The sequence below is a fragment of the Tenrec ecaudatus genome, chromosome 10 (assembly GCF_050624435.1).
Source record: "Tenrec ecaudatus isolate mTenEca1 chromosome 10, mTenEca1.hap1, whole genome shotgun sequence".
NCBI classification, from domain to species: Eukaryota; Metazoa; Chordata; class Mammalia; order Afrosoricida; family Tenrecidae; genus Tenrec; species Tenrec ecaudatus.
This window is the reverse complement of record NC_134539.1, coordinates 111680578-111691954: the sequence shown is the minus strand read 5'-3', so window position 1 is coordinate 111691954 and position 11377 is coordinate 111680578.

The window sequence follows — 11377 nt, the reverse complement described above, 5'->3', positions numbered from 1 at the left end:
CTCAAGTAAGCGTCACAAAATCTCTATCGACATAGCTTCCAAAGGCTTGGGGAGATTACATAATCTGCCCAAGGTCCCCAAGACTGTAACTATCGGGATTAGGATTCAAACTCAGGACCTCCCACGACTATGCTCTTACTCTGCTGTCTTTCTTTGAGAAGCTGTTGTTGATCTTTTCCAACCCCTGACTGATCCACAGACTGTAGTCAACGAGAGTTGGGTCCTTTTAACCCAAACACTAACATTCAAGAGTTGCGGCCCAGCTATGGCTTCTTTGGCCTTGTTGACTCCTCCTGTCTCAGGCCTGTTCTGACAAGAGCTCGTTGCATTCTCCACAGGCTCACCCTTTCAACGATGTGCAATCAGTACTGATTATTCATTGTTTTGTCACTTAAAATATGTGCCCAAAGATTACTATCGTGGTGTTGTAACACGGAGGCTTTCAGAATTTGGTTGTCAATAGCATCGTACACTAAACATCCCAAATACCAACCCCACCACCCTTCAGCCCATTCTGACTCAGTGACTCGATAATAGGTGTAGATTATACATTATAGCTTCACAATAAAAATTGAGACTGGTAGGTCTCTTGACAGATCTCATTCCAACCTAGTAAGGACAAAAACTGTTGTTTTTCCTTACCTCCCACCCACCCAGACAGCAATTTTTTCAAAATCAGTTTCCCTCCCCTGATTCATCTTTATCTTTCATGGCTCTTTCCTTTCTGTAGGAGACAGAATCACTTACCTGCTGAGCTCTGAAAGCTGACTTCTTTGGCCAATTGCTTCTCTGCCCGAGAACCGAGAATCCCTTCTCTGTTACCCTCTTTTATAATACTTGATTTAAACACTTTATGGCAGCAAGGTCAAGTGCATAAGATAGATTGGGTCCAAAGTCTGTTTCCCTTTATGGATTCTTAGAGGAGACAGTAATTAGGAAAGACATCTTCTTAAGGTCTACGTTTTTATGTGTCCTGAAATTACGAGGTGGGGCCAGATATTACTAACAAGGATGTAATTGCTCCAAGCAACCCTGACCTTGTGCAAAACAGTGTGCAACACATCTCACTGAACATTGTCATCCTCAGGTTAGGTGACTGCGCTTTGATAATCTGATAGCCTGGGCATTGGAGTGGGGCAAGTAGAGGCTTGACTTTCAACCCATTCATGACTCGCGGAGTGTCTTCCACACCAGCTTGATGACGCCGGAAACATATCGCCACTGGTGCGGCAGCTGTGCCAACTCGGGCTTGGCCAGGAGGCATGTTCTTCTTTTGAGGCTGCCCCTGGTTGAAGAACCCTTGAGCTGTCCTTTCAAAATAATTGGCAACTGGGGACAGCACTTTTTAATGGGTGAACAGGACGTATAAGGATGTGAAGCTGGGCGTTTTAATTGGGAAGGACTGTGGCTTGGCTTTGAACAAGAAGAAAATAAATGACTGTGTATGGCTTTCCTTAGGGTTTAGCACCCTGGTTAAGCACATGTGAGACCTGCCTCTTACTCAGTGTGACTTTGAAAAGAGTTATTTAACCTCTGTGAACCTCCTGCTCTTCAGCAGCACAGGGGGGGGGGGCGGGGGGAGGGGGCGGTGTCATCATAGTTTTGTCTCTATAGCGTCACCAAGGGGATTCAATGAAAGAAAGCATGTCAACTCTTACAAAGTGGTGGCTACTAGTAGGAAGTTGTCCTGGTGGTGCTGTGTTGTGCTAGGAATTGACCACAAGGTCAGCAGTTCAAATCCACCCATAAGACTTCTGAGGGAGAAAGATGAGATTATCTGCTCCTGTGAAGATTTAGTCTCAGAAACCCTGTAGAGGATCACTAAGAGTCGGAATCAGCTCAATGGCAGTAGGTTATTATTATTCATGTTTGCTGGGCAAACCAAAACCCACTGCCACGGAGGCAACTCTGACGCATAGGACTGAGTAGAAGTGTCCCACAGGGAAGCCACGGCTGTAAATCTTTACGGAAGCAGACCCTACACCTTTCTCCGTGCACTTGACCGTGCCCCCAGGGCTCCTGGTGTGCTGGGCAAGGTCTAGTACGTAAACACAGCTTTGCTAGGATTGTTCTAGAAAGAACTTAGCTCCTGGTCACTGTGTTATGCTTCTGGCAGTCCAATAAGACCCCATAAATATCTAGAAATGAGCGTTTTCCTGACTTTTGGGTTATGAGAATGTTCAAATGTTTAGGAAAGTTCAGACAGCGTAATACACCTCTACATACAATCTAGGTTCTGCAGCTACTAGCAGGCAGTCTATTTGCTTCATCTGCGCATGTGCACACATGCATGCTTATTTATTTGGGCTAAATTATTTGAAGGACGGTTGCAATCACCATGACACTTTACGTATTTAAAAACAAAAACCCTATAATCCTTAGGCCTTGCCTAAGAATGAGGACATCCTCTATATGGCCACAGTACCATTTTCATACCGTAGAATAATTAGTCATTCCTTCCCAATATCATCCAACACGACTTTGAATGATGGTCTTATTGCATGCCATCAAGTCTGTGCCGACTTAGAGTGAGCCCTTTTGATCTAGAACCTTCCCATAGTGTTCTTTGGGCTGTAATCTTTACCGGCGCAGATCACCAGAACTTTTCTCTCATGGAGTCAAACGTGGGTTCGAACCTCTGACCATTCGTTTAGCTTTACACTGCAACCACCAGCACTCCTCACTGTGTGCTAAGTACTTGACGTATGGAAGATGCCAGCCCACAGCAAGTCAATATGCGGCTTTGCGTGAATTAGAAGATAGTGGTTTTTTGAGACACTCTATTGCCATCTGTAATAATTATCTAAATCTATAATGACTAGGAGTCAAAGAGTTAGCATGCTCAGCGGCTAACTGAAAGGTTGGAAGTTTGAGGCCACAGAGAGGCATTTTTTAAGAAAGCCCTGAAAAATCAGCCCGGAGTGCCGTTCTACTCTGACATCCATGGGATGGAATTGCCATGGAAATAGATTCTATAGTAACGGGGCCTCTCCTTCTGCAACCCTATTTTCTTGCTTCCAACTATAAACCATATGTGTCACCTAAGCTCTCAGTGTCTTTTCGTCTACCCTCTAGGATTCTTGGGTGTCCTGAAGGCACCCCAAACGTGACATGTCGCACCATGAATTGATGATCAACACACTCTTGTACTCCCAGAGATGCATACTTCTCTCTTTTTGCAATGACTACGAGAAGAATGGGTCTCCCTGAACTCTCCAACAGCAAATGGGTCCCCTGGTGGACACAGAGTTAATGAAAACCAAGTTCGTGACATCAGGAGCTTTGGACTGTAACAGGGGAGAAGTGAACGATGCCCAGGAACCACACGGGTAAGAAAGATGGTGTCATGGCGCCCCTTCTGGAGAGTGTAAGAAGTGACGTGTCTTGCCTATGGTCATCTAAGTCCCCGAACAGTCCTCTTTCCCAGGAGTGGATTCCAACTTATGGCAACCCAATAGCGGAGTAGAACTGTTCCAGAGGGCTTCTGAGATTGCGTGAGAAAAAACTGCCTCATCTTCCCCCCTAAGAAGTGGCTGGTGAGTTTGAACCACCAACCTTGTGGTTAGCAGCTCAACGTTTAATCCACTCTACCACCAGGGCTTCTTCCAGGTCTGATAGAGGAGGGGATTCACTTTTGGCCCTACGTAGCTGAACCAAGTAGTTAGCGATTAAACCTACGTTGTTTGGCTACCAAGAGTATTAACAGAGCTCAATGCTCCCACGGTTTCCACAAGTAGTTCAGGCCCAGAGGGAAAAAGGAGAGGCTGTCTTGAGTCTGAAAATTCCGAGAGCCAATACCAACCTGCTACACAGACCTCAGGTCCAGGTGCTTCCAGAAAGGTCACCGAGAAGGAAGTTCAGGAAATTGCAGCTGTGCTTTTCTGATGTAAGCAAGTGTAAGAATGTCCAGGGGTGTCTCTAGGCACTTCTTCAACTGTAAGGAGCTCAGGCATTTTCTTTTTTTAAAAAATCGTTTTATTAGGAGCTCATACAACTCTTATCACAATCCATACATACATACACACATACATACATACATACATACATACCCCCTGGGGGTCAGCGTTCAGTCAAGCCAGAGATAGGTCTATCAATGAAACTAACACCAGTGTGCAGGTATTGCTCAGGACAATCAACCAGCCACAGGAGACCCAAAGCGGCAGGGGCCCCAAAGTGACGTTCAGAAGGCAGGAGGGGACAGGACAGAAGGCAGGATGGAAACAGAACCCAGAGAAGAAGGGAGAAGAGAGCTCTCACATCGGGGGATCGCAACCAGTGCCGGGAAACAAAACGTGGATGCCGGGAATTAAATGACAAACAGCTTCACCCTGTTAACTTTCGTCCAAAGCACAATTTTTTTTTTAAGAAAAGTTAGCACCAAAACAGATTGAGATTTCATAATTCATCTTAAAGGTGATTTAACCATGGGCGTGGGGAATGCTCTAAAGTTGATGAGGGGGTGATTCTACAATTCTCCTTGATAGGATTGACTAATTGAACTATTGAATTATACGGTATGTAAATTACTTGCCAATTACCCTGTTGAAAACAATAAAATTAAAAAATAAACTGGATCAAAAGGCAAAAGAAAAGACTTAGCTGAAGGCAGGAGGATGGGTGGGTAGGTGTCATCCGCAGTGAGAGCAATGAGAGTTGCAGGTCGGGACCGCCCCCCTGAAGGGGGTGGGTGCACCAGGCTGCCTATGGGAGACTGGCTCTGCTTCTTGAGGGGGATGAAGGACAGGCGAGGGAAACAAGAATGCTATGAGGCCCAAGGGAGGCAGAGCTGTCTGCAGCACTGTCCCCACCCCCACCCCCCACGGTTCTGGAGCTGCCGCCTTCACCTCCAAGGTGACCAAACTCGATCAGACAAGCTCAGCAGTTCAGCCAATGACTGTGGTTGAAGGAAAAAATAATGTTCTGCAAGAGGAAGAAGATGGGGGTGGGGGAGCACAGGGACAGGCTAAGTATTGGGAAGTTTGATACATTTTTCAAGTTTGAGATACAACAACAATGACCTGAAATGTAAAACCCCACCTAATTCACAATAGGTTTTTGTTTCCAGCTCCTGACAGAAGCAGACCGTCACGTCATTCTTCCGTGAAGTGTCTGTGGTAGACCTGCAGACTCTAGGGTTACTGGCCCATTGCTTTAATAGCTGTGCCACCAGGACTTGTCTAGAACGCCAGTAAATGCCTTGACATTGTAGGCAAAAGGAGTGTGTAGGTGTGAGTGTGTGGGTGTGGGTGTGAGTGTGTGTGTCAGGTGTGAGTGTGTAGGTGTGAGTGTGTGTGTGTGTTTATTCTGAGGACATACGCTCTGACTTTTCCACTGACTCTCAAAGGAGTCCCCAGGAGCCCTAGGGGCCTAGTGGTCACTGGATGGGCTGCGATCTGCCAGGTCCCCAGTTCAAAATCACCAGCTGCTCCGCGGGAGACAGATGGGCTCTCTACTCCCTCGGATAGTCTTGGAAACCCACAGGGGCAGTTCTGCCCTGTCCTGTAGGGTCGACACGAGCCTGCATCGACTTGCTGACAGTGATTTTTTTTAAGGAGTCCTAATCCCAAATGCAGAGCATCCGTTGCTCTTGGCTGGAGTTCCATTTCAGCCTCCTCTGTATCTTTTCATTCTCTGGCCCCACCGTCCTGAGAGATGGATGGACGGCTGTGTGTAGGAATACATGAAAAGAGCCTTCACAGTCCCTCCGTGTCGCCGGCCAGAATCTATTGCACACATAGTGGATTGTTGTGGTGAGGTGCCAACTGGTCGGTCTGACTCCTAGTGAGCCGTCTTAAAACAGAAGGAGACACTGCCCCGTCTGCGCATCCTCACAATTGTTCCTCTCTTTGGGTCCATCGTGGCAGCCACTGCGTTCGCTCTCCTCTACTTTACCAAGCAAGCTATCTTTCTCCAGGGACCGGTCTCGTGTCCAGAGTATGTGAGAAGTCTTCACATCCTTGCCTCTAAGGAACATTCTGGCTCTGGTTCTTCCAAGACAGATTTTTTTTGGGGGGGAGGGCGGTCCTTCTGATCCTCTGATTCTATGTTCTCCTTCCTTCTTTGCCCTCCATGAGTTCTTAACTTGAAGGGAGGGGATAAGAACATTAACTTTTATTAAGCATCTAGTCCAATTGGTTCTCAGCCTGTGGGTCACGACCCCTTTGGGGTCGAACCACCCTTTCACAGGGGTCGCCAGATTCATCACAGTAGCAACATGACAGTGATGAAGTAGCAATGAAAATAATTTTATGGTGGGGGGTCACTGGTCTAGCATGTGTTAAGCCTTTGGTACGTTCAGTCCTCGCACTCACCTGGAAACTGCTGGATCATCACCCCCTGACAGATGAGGCACAAAGGCCTAGCAGCTCCTCGGGGTGAGGAAGAGTTTTAAAACCAAAGAGAGTAACCTGGAGGGCGGTGTGAGTGCTTCTAAACTTGGTGCCCGCTTCCCAAAGCACCCTGCCTCCAGTTGGAGAGCTAGCTAGAAATTGTGCTTTAAAAAATAAAAAAGCACAGCTTCTTCCATCTCTTGGAACTGACAGAACAGAACGGCACTGCCAGCCAGGGTACCTCCAGAGAAGGATGAAGAGGTGGCAGGGATGTGACCTTGGCAATTGACCACTAGAGGTCCCTTCTCCTCCACGGTGACTCTCCAGTTAGCCGTCCCTGGGGCTCTGAGAAGCTGTGTCCTGGCACCACGGGCAGGTCTCTGCCTGTTACGAGCTGAACTGGTCTCTGTTCTGTACCAGGCAGCCGGGGTACACTTGCGACACAGCAGGAACGAGAGAAATGAAATGGCTTCTTCAGAAGACGGCCTCCCGACAGGCGCGTTTTCGAGAGGGAGTGGGATTCTGGCACTTTCTCCTTCCAAAGGGGAAAAAAAAAAGCAAAAACAAAACACAGGATATTCCATATTCCACCACCCACAGTGGCCAGGCAAACGTCCAGCTTCCTTCTGCGTGTCGTCTGGCTCCAGGGCGGCTTCACTGAAGCTCCGGCTTCACGGCCTCGCTGCTGCACAGGTAAAGGCCACTGGCCAGTGGGCGCCAACTGCCATCGAGGAGGATCCGAAGCAGACAGCCTTCAGCTGTTTTTCGGGCACTTAACTGTGAGCACCCCCCAGGGACCCCTGGCCCAGACCCCTAAAAACAAACCAACACAAAACAACAAACCCTTCCCCTCTATCCAGTCAACGCCAGTGCATAGCGACCCCACAGGACAGGGCAGAACGGCCCCGGTGATTTTCCGAGAATGTAACTGTTTAAGGGAGTAGAAAGCCCTGTCTTTTGCCCAGCCTAGCAGCTTTATATTACTCATCTCGTATTTTTTTCCTTCAAAGAGTCTTTCCAAATTCTATCAACTTCAGGCCCTCTAGGACCTGGATTAGGCCCTTTCTGGCTCTAGGCGGGCGGATTTCCGAGAAAAGGCCAAAGGTGGGGGTAATTTCAAAGGGAAGTAGCCCTGGAAACTAATGAGCAAGGATTTCCTGTGGGCCGAGACAGGAAGACTCATCCAGAGAATCAGCCAGCCACCTCACTTCCAAAGAGGGTGCCCCCCTTGTCCACTTGGAGCTTTCCTGGGCCAGCAGGAGTGTGTCAACCCTTTGGGGACAAGGTGACAGGCCCGCAGCATCCTGCTGGCTGCTTTCGGAACAAACAAGTGTTCTCGCCAGCCATTGTGTGGACTTGGGAGGTGGGGGATAAAACCTACTCTTCCCGAATTCCCAAGAGTTGTGAAGAGACGCGAACTTTACACAGATGAAAGTAATCAATGAACAATTCGGTTGGGGAGGCGTACGTGGGTCCCGAGATAAAAGCTAGAGCATTTACGCACAGCTGAAGTGGACGAAGGTAAGAAGCAGGAAGGTTTTTGAAAGGTGGCCATGCTGGACACCTGGAGCCAGCAAAGGGCTGGCACCACTGAGCACCCGCTGCGGCACATCTCTGCCCAGCTCTGCAATTGACAGCTTAACCCAGTGGGAGCATTTACACCGCTGAAATTGGCGATCGCTACACATCAGGGCTCCTTCCACATCTGGTTGCTCAACTTTTGTCAGGCATCACCTTACCCACCTACCTGCCCTTCCCCCCCTCCCCCCCCCCCACACGCACTGCAGAACCTAGAAGCACTTCCCCCTGTATAGTCATGAGCACAAACCTACAGCGGCCACACATGCACACTTCCTCTCTAGCCAGCTCAGTGTCCTCTTTGCTCTGTCCAGCTGACCTCTTCAGTGTTTTTTCTACCAATGCCAGCCTGATCCCGGAAAGGGATGGCTCTCTCCTATTCACTCTGTCTCTTGAATTCACAATTGTTCTTGTCCCTACATCAGGAGGCCCTTAGGTCCTTAGGGATTTAGTGCCTGGTTGTGAAACCTTCCGAGACAATAACAGTCAGGCAGCAGCATTAGCTTATCTGTGGCAATAAACATTAATAAAAGCTAGGAGAAAACAATGCCAGCAACCTCACAGTACCAACCAAGAGTCAGGATTTTACCAGTGTTTTTCCAAGAAGTCCCACCCCCTTCCTACTGCTCACAAGTTCGGCCAGTTCCCCAATCACATGAAGCAATTTGATCTGAGCATCTTTGTGCCAGGTGGGCAGAAACAGGCAAAGAAAAGCCCTGAGATCAGTCCAGCTCATATGTCAAGTCACCAGCCAGACTCAATCAATGTCATTTCTCAGCCTGAAATCCTTGAGCTAAAGAATATTACATGGGATTCTCTCTCTCTCTCTCTCTCTCTCTCTCTCTCTCTCTCTCTCTCACACACACACACACACACACACACACACACGCAAGCAAGCAAACAAATTACATGGGAGACAGAGAGGAAGGAAGTTCATTTACATTACACATGCCCATCATTTCCTAATTCATCTATTGACCTCCGTTGATAGGTGAACTTCAAGTGAGCTAGCGTCACTTCCTTGTCACCTCTGAGACTGCTCCTCATTAAGGCTTTATCACTAGTTCCAATCCCTCTGCTGACCACTTTTGTAACTCTTAAGTAAAAAAGGTACATGTTTATTTCTTGTTTTAGCAACATGTTTGGTTCTTCATCATTGTAACAAAAGAGCCCTGGTGGTGTCTTGGTTACTCATTGGGCTGCTAACTGCAGGGTCTGCAGTTCAAAACCACCAGCTGCTCTGTAGGAGAAAAACGAGGCTTTCTACTCCTGTAAAGAGTCTTGGAAACCCACAGGGACAGTTCTACCCTGTCCTGTAGGGTCTCCATGAGTCAGAATTGACTCGATGGCAGTGAGTTTTGGTATTGATTTTATCTTTGCAACAGTAAGTAATGCACATCCACCTTTATTTCTTACTCCGTAACTACAGATAATATTGATTTTCACGTGGGTGTGCTCAGCTCTAAGACATGTCCTTCCACTCCATGTGGACCAAGCTGCCCACACAGGCCACTCCCAGGCCACTTCGAGAACACATATCCCTCTGCCTGATTTGGTGAAATAAGTTTTTAAATCATAGGTACTGGGAACTGTTTTTTGAGTTAGAGGACTTCTTGAGACGGGCATCTCTCTCTCTCTCTGTTTTGGAATTCCATAGAGTTTTATTTTAAAAGGTTGCGGTATTTTCTTTTTAGGTGTGTTTTTTAAAAAAATCGTTTTATTAGGGGCTCATACAACTCTTATAGCAATCTATACATACATCAATTGTATAAAGCACATTTGTACATTTGTTGCCATCATCATTCTCAAAACATTTGCTCTTCACTTAAGCCCCTGGCATCAGGTCCTCATTTTCCCCCTCCCTTCCCTGCTCCCCCCTCCCTCATGAACCCTTGATAATTTATAAATTATTATTTTTTCATATCTTGCCCTGTCCGACATCTCCCTTCACCCACTTTTCTGTTGTCCGTCCCCCAGGGAGAAGGTCACATGTAGATCTTTGTAATCGGTTCTCCCTTTCCACCCCAACCTCTCTATACCCTCCCTGTATCACCACTCTCATCACTGGTCCTGAAGGGATCATCCGCCCTGGATTCCCTGTGTTTCCAGTTCCTCTCTGTACCAGTGTACATCCTCTGGTCTAGCCAGATTTGTACAGTAGAATTGGAATTGTGATAATGTTAGGTAGCTTAGCCTAGGGAATTGGGAAGTCCATTTACGCATGCCCAGGAGAGCCAGCAAAAGACAAAAGCTGGATTTTCCCGCCTGTGGGCTTGGATGGGCGTTACACCTGGAGCAGCCCAACTGGGCCGGGTGATTGCAATCCAGCCAATGGGATCGACCTGGGGTCGTTCACCACACCTCCCCCAGGAACCCTTGAAAAGGCAGGGACCTGAAGGGAGAGGGGCTCTTGGTCTTGTCTTGCTTGGGTGGTCTGGTCATCTTCGTGGGAGGGGAGAGATCCTTGCGTGTCCCCGAGCAGTCTCTGCCAGGCCGCATGGTCAAAGGAATCCTATGGGTGCCGCGTAAAACCTGATGCTTCTTTGAACTTTCATTAAATTCACTTGGATCACAAGCCCGGCTTCGGCGTGAAATCTTTCTCGCTCGGAGCCAAGAACTGAGGATGAAATTTAGGCCGGAGAGAGAAACCTAACAATAGTGGGGGAGGAGGAAGCATTTAGGAACTAGAGGAAAGATGTATGCTTCATCATTGCTACACTGCACCCTGACTGGCTCGTCTCCTCTCCACGACCCTTCCATAGAGGATGTCCAGTGCCTACAAATGGGCTTTGGGTCCCCACTCTGCACTCCCCCTCATTCACAATGATATGATGTTTTGTTCTGATGATGAGTCCGGCATCTCTACAAACCAAGGGAAAACAGACGAGCGAGCCTTAGCTAGTTTGTCAAATTAAAGTTAATTGTAGTTCAGACATTTACCAAAACAAAATGTCCATCGTCCAGATTTTTTATGAGAAAAAAAAAATCTCTGTTCCCCGACAAGAATTCCTGTTCTTACTGCAATTCCGGTCTTGAATTTTACAACAGGAGTTGTTGGGGGCCCGACAACTGGGGAGTACCCCAGGTTGGCCACTATTACCATCGGTTCCAAAGAGCCCAGAAAGGTGCCCTGTGTGTGCCCCGAGGCGGGCTGTTTCCTTGGCAGGCTGTGAAAAGGTGGAGCGGAGCCGGTGTGAATTTCACTAGGGAAAGTCAACGACAGCCCCGAGCTGAGGCCGGAGCAGACACAGACGTGCCCTTTGTTCCCCAGGGGCCTCCGGCTGGCGGTACACACACAAAGCAAACACTGTCCACGTTGGCACTGTATGCAGATTTTTTTTTTTTTTTTGGTCTTAATCCCTGCTTGCTTCCAGAAGACGGCTACTGTTGTCTTTTATCTGCACTTCCTCCTCCCTGGCCACCCCTACTTCTGGTTCTTAAAGGTACCTGCTGGCTCTGCAGATCTGGTG